The 14,834-nt window shown below is 45.3% G+C and overlaps 1 protein-coding gene across 2 annotated transcripts in view; it reads left to right on the top strand.

The window, feature by feature from the left end:
* Positions 1 to 14,834, top strand: part of LOC144782658 (carbohydrate sulfotransferase 9-like) — a 141,192-nt gene that overhangs the window by 52,082 nt on the left and 74,276 nt on the right. The window lies entirely within an intron of this gene.

Raw genomic sequence — 14,834 nt, forward strand, 5'->3', positions numbered from 1 at the left:
ACAGGAACAGGTCACCGGCTTCCAAAATGGAACAGTACTTTCACTCACACACACAATGCATGTACATCACAGGATACATAGGCATACGTACACGCATAGCATTCACAAGAGATGTTTACATTAGGATCTGGGTTAGCACCTAGAAGCAGAACTAAACATGAGTGAACCTGTTATCCTTCACTCCGGTAACAGAGATAAACAGGTCTAGTCACAACTACTGATTCACAAAACACAGTAGACTGCCACAACCACTCTACATGCTAATCCTCTGATACGAATGGTAGTCCACTGTCAGCCAAATGATGGAACTTGTCCTGCACCCCTCCTGGTCCAAGACAGGTCCAGAAGTTCACTTATGTCAAGGGTCAAGCCAAAGACTTCATGTACACACTCCAGGGCCAAATAAAACAAGCACTGGCGTTGCCAATAGGTTTCGCCTTTGGAAAGTTGGAGCTATTTGTTTTGTAAATGACATTTTATATTTATATATGGTTATTGACAATGCCAATAACGATATATAAATATAAAATGTCATTTACAAAACCAATAGCTCCAACTTTCCAAATGCGAAACATATTGGCAACGCCAGTGCTTGTTTTTATGTGGAGTCTAATCCCTCTTTTTTATAATAAAATTTGATGTTTTTAAGTAATTTTTGCCTTGATGTTATATAGTGCAGTAATCTACTGACGTACTTTGAATTGCGTTTTGGCTTAGATGAATATTATGCTTTGAATTAATAACCACGTAGGTGGTAATAGTGGTATTGTATATTTGTAGTAGGGACTATTATTGCTTTGTAAAAAGTTTAGTTTCACACATACATCCTCGGGGCAGGTTATCTTCATGACAGTCCAAAACAATACTACACTTTCCCCATCCTAAAATGTTCTCCCCACTCACATCTGTCAACCATCCTCTGGTGCCACCTTCACCTGTGCTTCCACTGCGTGGTACTCTTGAGTGGCACCCATCTAGCCTTCTCACTCCTTACCACCGCTGTATACATTTTAAACCTATTTACAAGTTTCAATATAACATTCCCCTCCTAAAAAATAAATGTGTCATCAGGAAGCATTTTTTTTATGTGTTTTTTTATAAAAGCCCACACTTTACTCTTAGCTGGCAGCTTCCTTGCAATAACTCTCTAAAAGAATATATCTATGTCATTAGGAAGCTTCAAATGATTACATTAATTAAAGCCAGATGTCCTTACATCTGCAGATTGACCAGTTGTGCACATGTACACTTCTTTCAGGCAGCACTGGCAGAAGGCTTGTTCGGCTCTCTGTTCCCCCCCCCCCCCCGCCCGCTCGGTTTCACAGTACAGGAGGCTTCACTTCAGCTGAAGCATTTCAGCTGTCAGGATTCTTTGTCCCGGGTGGTTGTCTGTTGATAAAAAGTATGGGAACTGTTTTTCTCAAATTAAAAAAATATGGATGGGCACGTCGTGCCCCTCAAATCCCCTCCACTTCGACCACTGAGCGGGTAGGACAGACAGGAGGCCGAGAGAGGGCAGGGGCGGCCCGAACTCGAGGGAGGAACAGTTCATGTAAGAATGGACTGACTATCCCACAGCGATGAGAGGCCACAGTGACAGCCCTGGCAGAGGGAAGAGCGGCCAGGACAGGGTAACAATGCAGCAACTTTCAGGGGTGTCGGGGCAGACTCATACTGGAAAATAAAGGAGTGTACGTGAAGGGGCTCGGGGGCAGAAAAGGGCAGCTTCGAGGTGTCACTAGCATTAATAAGTACTCTGAGGGACACCGCATGAATGGAGAAATCCGAGTGCCCGGGAACAGGGAAGTAGGTGTGTCGAGGAGGGGAGGAAGAGGGCGAAGGGGTGGGGGCGGAATAAAAGAGGGAGGGAAGGAAGGAAAGAGGAGGAGAAAAACTGAGAGACGGATGTAGGGGTGAGCAGAGGAGGGGGCAGCTCGCACTTCAGAGGAGAGGCGAGGAACGAGAGGCGAGTTTGGGATCTGGGGGACCGGAACAGTCCTTGCACTTTGTTCTTAGCCATAGACACCCCGGGGGGTTTCGGAAAAACAGCAGCTGCAGGTAATATTTTGGTATTTGTATAGCGCTTGCTTACCCCTTGCGAGCCCTAAAGCGCTTCAGGTGCACGCATCCAGACTCATCTGCCGGGAGGTGGGAGGTGGGAGGTGGGAGGGGGGTATTGAATTGGAAGAGATGGTGGGGTCTCTGCGTGTCGAGCCGGGGGTCCCCTGCGTCGTGGAGGTGCAGGGGGCGGTCTGTAAGATAAGAGGGGACGTACACTTGGAAAGCAGAGAAGGGGAGTGCGGAATTACTACATTGTTTTGAGAACTTTTCATGTAAGTGGTTTATTTACTTTGGCGAAAACACACCGGACCCGTCTAGCCAGTATCAGGGGAGGGGGGTGGGTGGGAGTGAAAGAATGGGGAGGGGCGGGTGGGAGGACTGCGACGACTACAGAGAGTGGAAGTGAGGGGCGAGATGTGGGAGGAGTAAGATTGTGAGGGAAGGGCACAGAAGAGAAGAGTGTGGAAAGAACAACAGAGGCGGGGGGAGAGCTATACTGAGGGAGTGAGAGAGAGAACAGAGGCGGGAGTTTGAAGAAGGCGAGTGGCGGGAGCAGGGAGAGAGAAGGCGCAGAGGGGAAAGAGATGCGCAGGAGAGGGGAACCTGAGACACGCGACGGGGAGGGGCACGTGAGAGACGAGGAGCAGAGGGGTGTCGCAGAAAACGGCCAAGAAGGGTGGAGAAGAGACATACGAGAAGTGGTGCAAGACAGCAGAAGAGACAGACAACCGTGCTCCGGTCAGGATTTGCTCAAGACGAGCGCAGGTTGTGCAAATGAGAGATTTTGGTGGGGTGCAGAGGGGCGGGAGGTGCACGGATAAGAGGCTCATAAGTTCCGCAAGAGAGGCACCGGCCAGTAACACAAGTCAATGAGGGGTGCCGAAGCAGGGTTACATGCACTCTCAATGTGCAGGAAAGCATTGTTGGAAATTAACATTGTCCACTCACCGTCTAAAAGAAGCAGTTGCCCGAGATGCAGCTACCATTAAAAACAAGTCAGGTCCCGGGCCGGCAGCCATTCACAGCGCGGCCCGGGAATGACGTCAGGGGGGTGTCCCGGGCCGGCCAGCCAATCACAGCGCGGCCCGGGGATGACGTCAGGGGGGTGTCCCGGGCCGGCAGCCAATGACAGCGCGGCCCGGGACAAAGGGGCGGGGCTTAAAAAAAGCACCAGAAACGCCCCCGAATCGCGTTTTCAAGAGAAAGCGCGATTGACAGCCTCTGTCTCCCAATGGCTAGCCTCCATTTATGGAGCTAGCCAATGAGAGGCAGAGGCGGTGCCGACATCCATACTGAAGACAAAAGTTTTCGATCTGGGAGGGGCACTTCGTGACCTCACCAGGTCGAAACCTAAAAACTAGGGTACCAGATACTCGCAGTGAGGCACTGCTGTCAGAGGAACACAACTGTACATTATGCAAGGGCTCTTCCCATACCGAAACAGTCCGAACCATGGCAGTTCAGCAATAAGGGTGGGCGGAGCTCACGAAGTACTACTCTGCCGAATTCAACGGAGTGATCTAAAAACTCAGTGAAATTCCGCCCAGTTCCTTTGTATTATGGTACTTTAGTTTTGCAAAGACCCGTCTGTACTAGCAAGTGAAAGTATTTGGAAATTTGGATGGGCTCACGCCCCAGCTCCAATTGTCCCGCCCACCGTAGCTGCTGAATGTACAGAGGTAATACAAAATAAAACAGATATTGCTCATTACTATGCACTTGTATTTGTCCATCTACCTTGCTTTCACTAAGCACTGTAATACTAGCCAGTTGCTTCCAACTGCGGCATCTGTGCCAGTTATACAGGATTTGGTGTACCCACTCAAATCGTAGCCAGGCAACGCAGTACATGGTACTTGAGGGACACTCTCAGAGTCAGAACCAGCCTTAATTAATAAGAGAAAACTCACCAGAATCTACACGTGAACCACCCTGGAGATATTCAGGTCTTCACAGCTGTGGTGTCTGTCTGCACGAGGCTCCAAGTGCAGAGACCGCCTTCATGAAACATGCATTCTCTGGGAGGTGGCCAAACTGAAGATACGGGTGGACTGATTGAAAGCCAGTGAGGTCTCTGAATCCACTTCTGGGAGCCTGCTGCAGTGAAGGTCGATGTCTCCTCCGCATGCAAGAGGTTTTCAATTTCAGGACTACACACTCCAATTCACCCCAGCCTGACCCACCCCACCCAGCACTGAACAATTTGCAGAGCAGAACTACGCACTTCATGTACACGTCATCGGGAACCTACGCGCCAAGCTGATGTCATCTCCTCCTTTCTGCGCTGGGAGGATTAACCCTTCAGCTGACAGCCTCTATTATCAGCGTTTTTATACAAGTCCTGAGTGCCGCAGAAGAGTAGGATACCTGCTGGGAAGACCAGAAGCTTGAGGTGGGCAAACTGGGCACCGGTAAACTCTGCTACGCCGTGCTGGGCGGAGTTTTGTCGAATTGCGTATTCCAAGCGAAGTGCGGAGTGGGCCCATGGTTATTCAGCATCCTCACACCATACCACGAGATGCACATGTACTCAATTTTTTGCAATTTGAATACACACTAATTATTTGATCTAAACCAGTTAGAAGCACAGTTCAGCTTGCTGCTCATATTTCATAAAATGCATTAAAACACAATCACTCTACTACGAGCTTCATGTCATCTGAGCTTTTTAATGCAGGCATCATTAATTTGTTGTTAGTAACTGATTGACTTGTGTAGAAAAATGCTTCTTTTTGCATGATCACCCACCGTTTTTTGGACTGATGCTGCTGGTTTTGTTAATCGGTGTACTGGAACTATGCTAAACAGGTACCAGTGCATGTACTCTGGCCCCTAAAACTTGCTAATCAACAACAAAACGGATTCAGGGAGGGTCCAAGGGATATAAGGTTTAAAGACCCGTACCTGGTTATTATCCCCAGCAACTTCTATATGTATAACACAGAAAACACAGAGGGTCTATCAGCTTAATTATATAGCTGGACTGTCAGTCCGAGTCACCAGGATCTCGGGGTGTATAAATCACATGAATACAGCATAATTCAATATACGGTGAACACCATGTGTATAGGAAAAGCCAACACAGCGCAGATCATTCATACATGGCTGACAAATCCAGAACAATTAGTGAAGGGTTTCCATCAAATAGACTCAGTGATCAGTCCTATCATTTGGCCAAACCCAAGTGCATGTCAGTCTGGTCCCCTGATCATTGGGACAACAAACACCGCACCATCTATTGCTGGTTAAGGATTTGGTCCACCAACATACGCGAACCGTCAGTGATGGCTGATCCTTGATGGTCAAGTGAATAGCAGTGCAACAAAGAAATAGTGACTTTAAAATAGGATGGAGTGTCCTCCTACTAATAACTTTATTCTGCGGACGAACCACACCTCCTAGTTAAAAACCAAGAACAGTGCAAGAGAGACAGTCAAACAAATATCTGTCTGATAACGGGCCAACATGTTTCTGCCTATCGGGTATAAAATCCCATGGCATTCGTCAGGGCCTCTGTTCTTTCAATAGTTGCACAAGTAGAAGTGAAACAAAAGAAACACCACCACCACCAAAGTGAGAGAAATAAAAAATTAGAAAGGTTGAATACGGTACAACCTGTAACAACCGCAGACATTAGCCCTCCATGGCAATAAGGAAATACAAATTCTTTGGAGGAAAATGTATAGTAGTTAATTATGGACTGACTGTGTCAGTTACCCACATACATGGTATCACCAAAAATAAATGAAAAAACTATATAATATATTCATGCTCACCCTCCATGGTAGGGAGAAGGACCTCACCTCACCTGGACCTTGCTCAGGTTGTACGAGGCCCCGCGCTACATAGATACAAGAAGGGAAACAGAAATGGAGCACCCTAAAGCGTGGATTACACAGCCTATTGATAGGCAATGTGATTCCTGTATAAAAAAAATCCCCTTATATCTAGGGACCAACATGTAATGAGACTTTAGCACTCAAACTTAGTGCGCCCTGCCTCAAAGCCTCCCAGGTCTATCATCTAACATAAAATTGTACTCATACTGATATATTACGTGTTGCTAGTGTCACTAGTCAAAAGCTACAAACTAAATCAACAACATTCTCTATAACTGTATTTACATACTGGGATTAAAAAGACTCCTTATTAGTCTGATCTGTTGTAGACTCACCTATCCGTCGGTACCTCAAGCTTCCATCTGAGACTTGGGGGAGGCACCGACTTGTAGATGGTCTCTTCTTTAATAGTGTCTCCGGGGGTTGATTGTATGGTAACCCTCCGCCTCAGTTATTAATGAAGGTCTTGAATTGTATATGTTATGTGATCCCAGAGTGGTTAGATTAGTTCCCAGTGGCATCTCCCTGCTTCTTCAGTAACTTGAAAACAGGAGCATTGTTTATTCACCCTGTTTTTGATGGATTTAGGGGCGCACTACTTTGTGCTCGAAATCGCGCGAGAACTCGCGCTTAGAACTACTGGATGACATCATAAACTCCATCTTTGTAGTTCGTTACAATGCAGTTGTTATGGGTAATCACCTCGGGCCCAGAACTACTAAATGAGGTCATCTCCTCCATCTTTGTATTTCGTTGAGTACCGGTTTTTATGGGTGATAGAAAGCACAAGGACGCTTCCGATCAGAACCCTATCATGCTCAGTGTTATTATGCTCAGTGTTATTAATTGTGCCGATGATCAAAGGCACAGAAGTAGAGCGCTCGACATTGCGCTAAATTCAAACTTATTAGAAATGCGGCGCTCTACATTACAGGACATTCTATGTTATATTGCAAGTCTCACAGGACCTTGAAAGATATGAAATGAACGATTATAACACATTCAACAACCATCATGGCCGAAATAAGTGGGATTGCTTATGATGACTCCATATATAAATCCATCCTGGATAGTATGCCAAGCGTATTGGATACACCTTCCACAGGTACCACTAGTACAGGAGACGAGTGGGCCAAAGTGCTGGTCCTGAAAAAATCGCATGCCCGGACATTGGTACATGGTATAACTATGGCTGAATATCTCAGGGCTAGTTGTGTCCCGCCAGGGCTAGTGGTGTCCAATGCCCCTCGACTATTCTTGCAAGATAAGAGCTTTTTGAAAGATTGGTCCCTTATAGCATGGAGATGCACCAGGGACTGGTTAATACTGATTATTAGTACAGCTAAAAGAATAGCTGACACCATCTTAGTCGAGATACAGGTCCTGGAAGCAGCCATTAGAACAACTGTAACACCGATTTTGTTAAAAAAACAACAGGATGAATCTAATAAAAACTCCTGTGAGTTTAAGGATAACATCTTACAAACTAAATTGGATACATTTAAAAATGATTTGTCCAAATGGAAACACGAACGAGTGTACCCGTACACGAGTGACACCTATACACCGCCAGAGTACAGGAATAATGGTAGACGTTATGGGTCGAACTATTCTAGCTCGGGCTCTGATGGCAGCGATTCTGACAACACCAATACAGGCATACCTACTTTTCCACAACGAGGGAGGGGGAGGGGTAACAGGCCCTATCCATATGCCAACCAACACATGAATCAATACCAACAGTGGTGGCCACCTACACCTTGGGGTTTTCCACCTATCCAACATCAGGCATACCCACCACCTCCCCCTAACTTCCAAGGGTTTCCTAATGCTTTTGATTCTCAACATTTTTTAGGGTTTGGCCCTCGCCGAACCAGAGGCAAAAGGAGACCGGCACAGCACACAGGGGTTCAATGGGAAGATCAGACAGGTCCCCATACAGGCACGCAGAGCCAAACAGCCAAGAATCAGAAGGCGGGCCCGTCGGGGAAGCATCCCTCGTAGTCAATCTGTCAACAAAAACATTGAGTCCCCTTGAAGAACAAGTACTAAACAAAGGTTTAGGATTTGTTATGACCAACCATGGAGACCCTTTCTCTTTTCAGTGCGAACTAAGCCAATTTTTTAGAAAGCTTAGGCTGCACTACCTGTTTAAGGATAAGAATAACGAAGAATATCAGTACAAAGATACCAACACGGGTCTCAGAGCCAAATCTAAATTCCAACCACCTGCACACATGGTTCCACCACAGGTTTTGGCCTTCGAGAAAGCGGTTGTGGATGATGTTGCTACGCTTTGGAGCACAAAAGCAAGGTCGTTTAACAATTTGACCAAATTGGAACAGGCAACACTCAAATCACTTTCGGAGGAACAGTCAATAACTATAAAGCCCGCGGACAAGGGCGGCTCTATAGTTATTCTCAATACTAATGATTATCAGGCAGAGTGGCTCAGACAGCTGAACAATAGACAGGCATACTCTCCTCTGCCCAAAGACCCCACTGAGGAAGTTATTAAACAAATAAGGGACATTGTTGAAGAGGCCCTCTCGGAGGGATGGATCACCCAGAATGAGGCTACCTTCATAGTTGCTAAACATCCTGTAACACCGTATTTTTACCTTTTACCTAAGGTGCACAAACCACAGAGGCCGCCGCCTGGCAGGCCCATTATTTCAGGAATAGGGTCTGCACTGGAGCCGCTTTCCACCTTCGTAGATGTTTTCCTGCGGCCCATTGTACAACAAATGCCCACCTACTTGCAGGACACCAAAGACGTGTTACGTATCTTGCCTGAAATAGACTTTGATACCGAAAGAGACCTCTTGGTCTCTTTCGATGTAGAATCATTGTACACCTCTATCCCTCAGGATGAGACTTTAGAAGTTGTAACATCCATCCTGAGGGAGAACATCGGTGAGACAATCACACCAGTACCGTTCATTATGGCTTTAGCCACCTTGGCCATGAAAATGAACTATTTAAAATATGAGGACAAAGTTTTTCTCCAGGTATCTGGCACTAGCATGGGCAGCGTTTTTGCGCCGAGCCTGGCTAATTTATATGTACATCAGTTCGAGCAACAAAACGTACTGACTCCCACCAACCCCTTCCACACCTCGATTAGGTGGTGGAAGCGTTATATCGACGATGTGTTGGTGGTGTGGAGGGGCTCTTTGGATTCTGTTAAAGAATTCTATCTGTGGTTGAACAGCAGAAACCAGTACCTTAAATGTACAATGGAGGCACATAAAGAAAGGATTGCTTTCTTGGATTTGTCCATCTATGTTACACCTGCAGGCCTGCAGAGTGAGCTTTACAAGAAACCTATGGCGCGTAACTCCTTGCTCCTGTATGAGAGCTACCACCCTAAGTCCCTACACCAAAACTTGCCTTACGGGCAGTTCCTTCGAGTACGCAGAAACTGCTTGAGTAAGGAGGACTTTGATGCACATGCACGGAACCTTTGCACACAATTGAAAGAGAGACATTATCCTAGCTCGCTGATCAAGAGGTCAAGGAAAAGAGCATTGAATAACAATCGAGATGCCCTTCTTGAACCTCTCATTGCTAAACCACCACTTGAAAGACTCACATTTGTGAGTACTTTCAATACTAGGAGTAACAGCATCCAGAAAATTGTGAGAAGACATTGGCGCCTTCTCAATCATAGCAAAGAAAAGATAGCGCAGCCCCTTTTTGTGTTTAATCGGGCCAGTAACATTCGGGACCGGCTTGTACACACACGCCCCAAAGAAACCAGAAAGAAAATTGGTGAAACCCTATGGAATCTCCCTCCTGTGGTGGGTCACCACCCTTGTGGCATTTGCTCTGTCTGTCCCCAGACGAATCATACCAGAGAGATAGACATAGGTACGAATAGACCTTGGGTGCAGTGCAATTTCAGCAATTGCAACAGCAATAATTTAATCTACATGCTGACATGTATATGTTCCGTTCGATATGTGGGCATGACAACTCGAAAAGTCCGCACAAGAATGTTAGAGCATAAGAGCTCTTTTCGCTGCAAGAAGTCCCACACGAAACTCACACGACATTTCTTGGAGAAACAGCACAATGAAACCGATTTCCAATGGACTGTCCTTGAGAAGCCCTACATACCTGAACACATAAGTGATGTGTCGAGTTACCTTTTCTCAAAGGAACAAAAAGGGATTTGCAAGCTCCAGACAGATAAATGTGGATTAAACAATGATATTCCATGGGCCCTATTATAGGGTTCCAACCACGGGTTCAGCTTACCTCAGCAGAGGCCCCCCGTTTTGTATGAACGTAGATATTTCAATATGAACTGAGATATACTCTTTTGGGTTGTATAGAGGTGTTATACTTTAACAAATACAACTATATAAGCGGCGGCGGCGGCATAAGTTTCATTAACACAAAGAGGGCCGAGGCTTAGTATTGCTGCAGCTTGCATTATTACAACTAACACACACCTTATAAATATGACCTCCAGAAGAAGTGTCTGTGTCTCGTAGGTGGAGCAGACTATGTACCACTAATATTTCTTCATTTACTGTTAGCCGGTGGTTCTTGGAAATACACTGTTGGCGAGAACCTTGACTGTAGACACAATGATTCTATATAGCCATACTTATAGTCTGGCTGACACGTCTTAGAGTATTGATTATATAACTCTATCCTTTAAAACAAAGTTAGAGCATTTTTAGATAATTGACTGGATAATATCCAGTATTGCTGCGGTCATCGGTATAGTAAACATACTACCACAAACGCGCAAGTCGATATCATCGTTCAGTTCATATCTTTCAAGGTCCTGTGAGACTTGCAATATAACATAGAATGTCCTGTAATGTAGAGCGCCGCATTTCTAATGCGTTTGCATTTAGCGCAATGTCGAGCGCTCTACTTTTGTGCCTTTGATCATCGGCACAATTAATAACACTGAGCATAATAACACTGATCATGATAGGGTTCTGATCGGAAGCGTCCTTGTGCTTTCTATCACCCATAAAAACCGATACTCAACGAACTACAAAGATGGAGGAGATTACCTCATTTAGTAGTTCTGGGCCCGATGTGATTACCCATAACAACTGCATTGTAACGAACTACAAAGATGGAGTTTATGATGTCATCCAGTAGTTCTAAGCGCGAGTTCTTGCGTGATTTCGAGCACAAAGTAGTCCGCCCCTAAATCCATCAAAAACAGGGTGAATAAACAATGCTCCTGTTTTCAAGTTACTGAAGAAGCAGGGAGATGCCACTGGGGACTAATCAAACCACTCTGAGATCACATAACATATACAATTCAAGACCTTCATTAATAACTGAGGCGGAGGGCTACCATACAATCAACCCCCGGAGACACTATTAAAGAAGAGACCATCTACAAGTCGGTGCCTCCCCCAAGTCTCAGATGGAAGCTTGAGGTACCGACGGATAGGTGAGTCTACAACAGATCAGACTAATAAGGAGTCTTTTTAATCCCAGTATGTAAATACAGTTATAGAGAATGTTGTTGATTTAGTTTGTAGCTTTTGACTAGTGACACTAGCAACACGTAATATATCTGTATGAGTACAATTTTATGTTAGATGATAGACCTTGGAGGCTTTGAGGCAGGGCGCACTAAGTTTGAGTGCTAGAGTCTCATTACATGTTGGTCCCTAGATATAAGTGGATTTTTTTATACAGGAATCACATTGGGCATATCAATAGGCTGTGTAATCTACGCTTTAGGGTGCTCCATTTCTATTTCCCTTCTTGTATCTATGTAGCGCAGGGCCTCGTACAACCTGAGCAAGGTCCAGGTGAGGTGAGGTCCTTCTCCCTACCATGGAGGGTGAGCATGAATATTTTATATAGTTTTTTCATTTATTTTTGGTGATACCATGTATGTGGGTAACTGACATAGTCAGTCCATAATTAACGACTATACATTTTCCTCCATAGAATTTGTATTTCCTTATTGACACGGAGGGCTAATGTCTGCGGTTGTTACAGGTTGTACCGTATTCAACCTTTCTAATTTTTTATTTCTCTCACTTTGGTGGTGGTGGTGTTTCTTTTGTTTCACTACTACTTGTGCAACTATTGAAAGAACAGAGGCCCTGACGAATGCCATGGGATTTTATACCCGATAGGCAGAAACATGTTGACCCGTTATCAGACAGATATTTGTTTGACTGTCTCTCTTGCACTGTTCTTGGTTTTTAACTAGGAGGTGTGGTTCATCCACAGAATAAAGTTATTAGTAGGAGGACACTCCATCCTATTTTAAAGTTACTATTTCTTTGTTGCACTGCTATTCACTTGACCATCAAGGATCAGCCATCACTGACGGTTCGCGTATGTTGGTGGACCAAATCCTTAACCAGCAATAGATGGTGCGGTGTTTGTTGTCCCAATGATCAGGGGACCAGACTGACATGCACTTGGGTTTGGCCAAATGATAGGACTGATCACTGAGTCTATTTGATGGAAACCCTTCACTAATTGTTCTGGATTTGTCAGCCATGTATGAATGATCTGCGCTGTGTTGGCTTTTCCTATACACATGGTGTTCACCGTATATTGAATTATGCTGTCTTCATGTGATTTATACACCCCCAGATCCTGGTGACTCACCCTAAAACATGCTGACATTGGCTACACACATGTTTGGCATATTTCACTTATCTATAAGTCCCTGGTCCCTGGTCAACAGCTCATTCGAGACGCCACCTTTCCGGAAAGCTGGAAACACGCAGAGATCAATGCCCTACTCAAGAAACTCAAGGCAGACCCTAAGGACCTCAAGAACTTCCGGCCCATTTCCCTGCTACCATTCCCGGCGAAAGTAATCGAGATGATTGTCAACAAACAACTGACTCGATTCCTCAAAGAGAACAACACCCTGGACTCATCCCAGTCTGGTTTCTGCAGCAACCACAGCCCTGAAACCGCCCTCATCGCCGCCACCGACGACATCAGGACCCTGCTGGACAACGGCAAAACCGTGGCCCTCATCCTCCTAGACCTCTCGGCCGCCTTCAACACCGTCTGCCACCACAACTTATGCACACGCCTCCACACCGCAGGGATCCGCGACAAGGCTGGGAATGGATCACCTCTTTCCTCACTGACAGAAGCCAGAGTCTGCCTCTCTCCATTCCGACACGAAGCCCCAAAGATCACCTGCGGCGTAACCCAGGGATCATCCCTCAGCCCGACCCTCTTCAACGCCAACATGACACCGCTCACCAACATCGTCCGATCACACAACCTCAACATCATCTCATACTCCTGATAGAGATCGGCGGTCACCTGACCAATAATTTCACCATATAGTTTTCGGGCCCATAAATTTCAATTCACCATATACATTAATCAGGTGACCTCACAAACCTACCATCAGCAACCCTGATTCCTTCTTTATTTCTAGTGTACCCGACTTACCAATCCACCGTTACGGGTACCTATGACCACAATGGATCAGGGAGCTAGCTGTGAAGAAAAGTAGACAAAATACAAAACCCAACTTTAAAAAATACCTTTGATATTCATAAAATGACCATGGACAACTGAGAAGTTTTAAAGGTTTTATCTAGAAATCAGTTTCTGAGAGTATTAGGCTTACAGTTAAAAGGCAATCGATAATCAAGATAACAAAAAGAACATAACCATACAAAAAAAAGTGTAAGGGCAGTCATTTAGATTTTTTGTAAATAGTGCGACAGGGAACACGCTAAGTAGACTTAAAACTGAAACTCAAGAATAGACATCAATAAATGAGCAAACTTATTGCATGTAGTAGAATTATACTATTGGGACGCACTTCATGAAAACGAGTGGAAAATTAGGAATCCTATACATCTATTTGGAAGGGTGAGAAGTGGAACACGCTATAATTCTAATATTATTATTTCAAAAATAGAATTCAGGAGAAACTATGAACTATATCTAAATTCATCAACAGTATGGAGAGAATTGTGCTCTAAAAGGTAGGGTAACATAGGAACATGCTATGAAAAATGCAATGGTCATTCATATAGTAGATTGCGAAAAACATGGAAATTATAACATGTGCAAAGGTATGTCTTTATTGAAGCAAAGACAGAAAATAGAAAGGTGCAGTATAGAGTTCTCAGCCCTATCTATATATTTACCTAGAATGGTGTGAAAACCAACCCTGGCCACGGATCAGTCAAGGACAGGAAATACCCCAAGGAATAGCAGTCATCAATGGGACAGCAGGTGCAGAATGGACACCCCAGGACAGGACAGGAAACCCAGATTAGGATCAGGACAGGACCACCAAGGCACGACCAGCACCCGCAGTTCGGAAGCAACGCCTGCGCTCCACCCTCTCTGCAGCTATCAGTCAGAACCCCGATTGGGTTAGCGATCTCCCCAGCAAAGTGCTCCGCCAGCACTTAAGGTTTAGTAAAACCTTTAAAAGTCTATGGTCAATTTCGGACAGAGTGCTCCACAGCGCTCTGTAAATTCAGTCACCTATTTAGTGCGTTGGGTCAGTGACAGGTCAGCTATTCAGACAAGTCGGACAATTTCTCTAGCTGAACCTAGGCTAGATATACTGTTTTGGGTCAGTGTACCACCCCCAAATGTTGCAAAGTGTCAGAATCCACAATTTCGATTGGTCCCAAAGTAGGCTAGGTTAACACACCAATCAGAACAGACTACTGTAAGCCTCAATTTACATTCTAGGGATCCGCCTAGCAAGATTGGGGTTCCCACGAAAAGTTTCACAGAATACAATGAAATTACAATTGTTACAAATGAAGAACAAATTCTGCTCCATCCTCCTAGGTCAGAGGTGGATTTCGCAGGAGCATCTTGACTGTGGCTGCCAGCTGGCTGAGTTCCACTGCTCAAGGACATTTCTCCCTGGCTGCGCGACATGCGCAGAAGGGACCTTCAAGATGGTTCTCGGTTTGGTCAGACCCC

The sequence above is a fragment of the Lissotriton helveticus genome, chromosome 9 (genome assembly GCF_964261635.1).
Source record: "Lissotriton helveticus chromosome 9, aLisHel1.1, whole genome shotgun sequence".
NCBI classification, from domain to species: domain Eukaryota; kingdom Metazoa; phylum Chordata; class Amphibia; order Caudata; family Salamandridae; genus Lissotriton; species Lissotriton helveticus.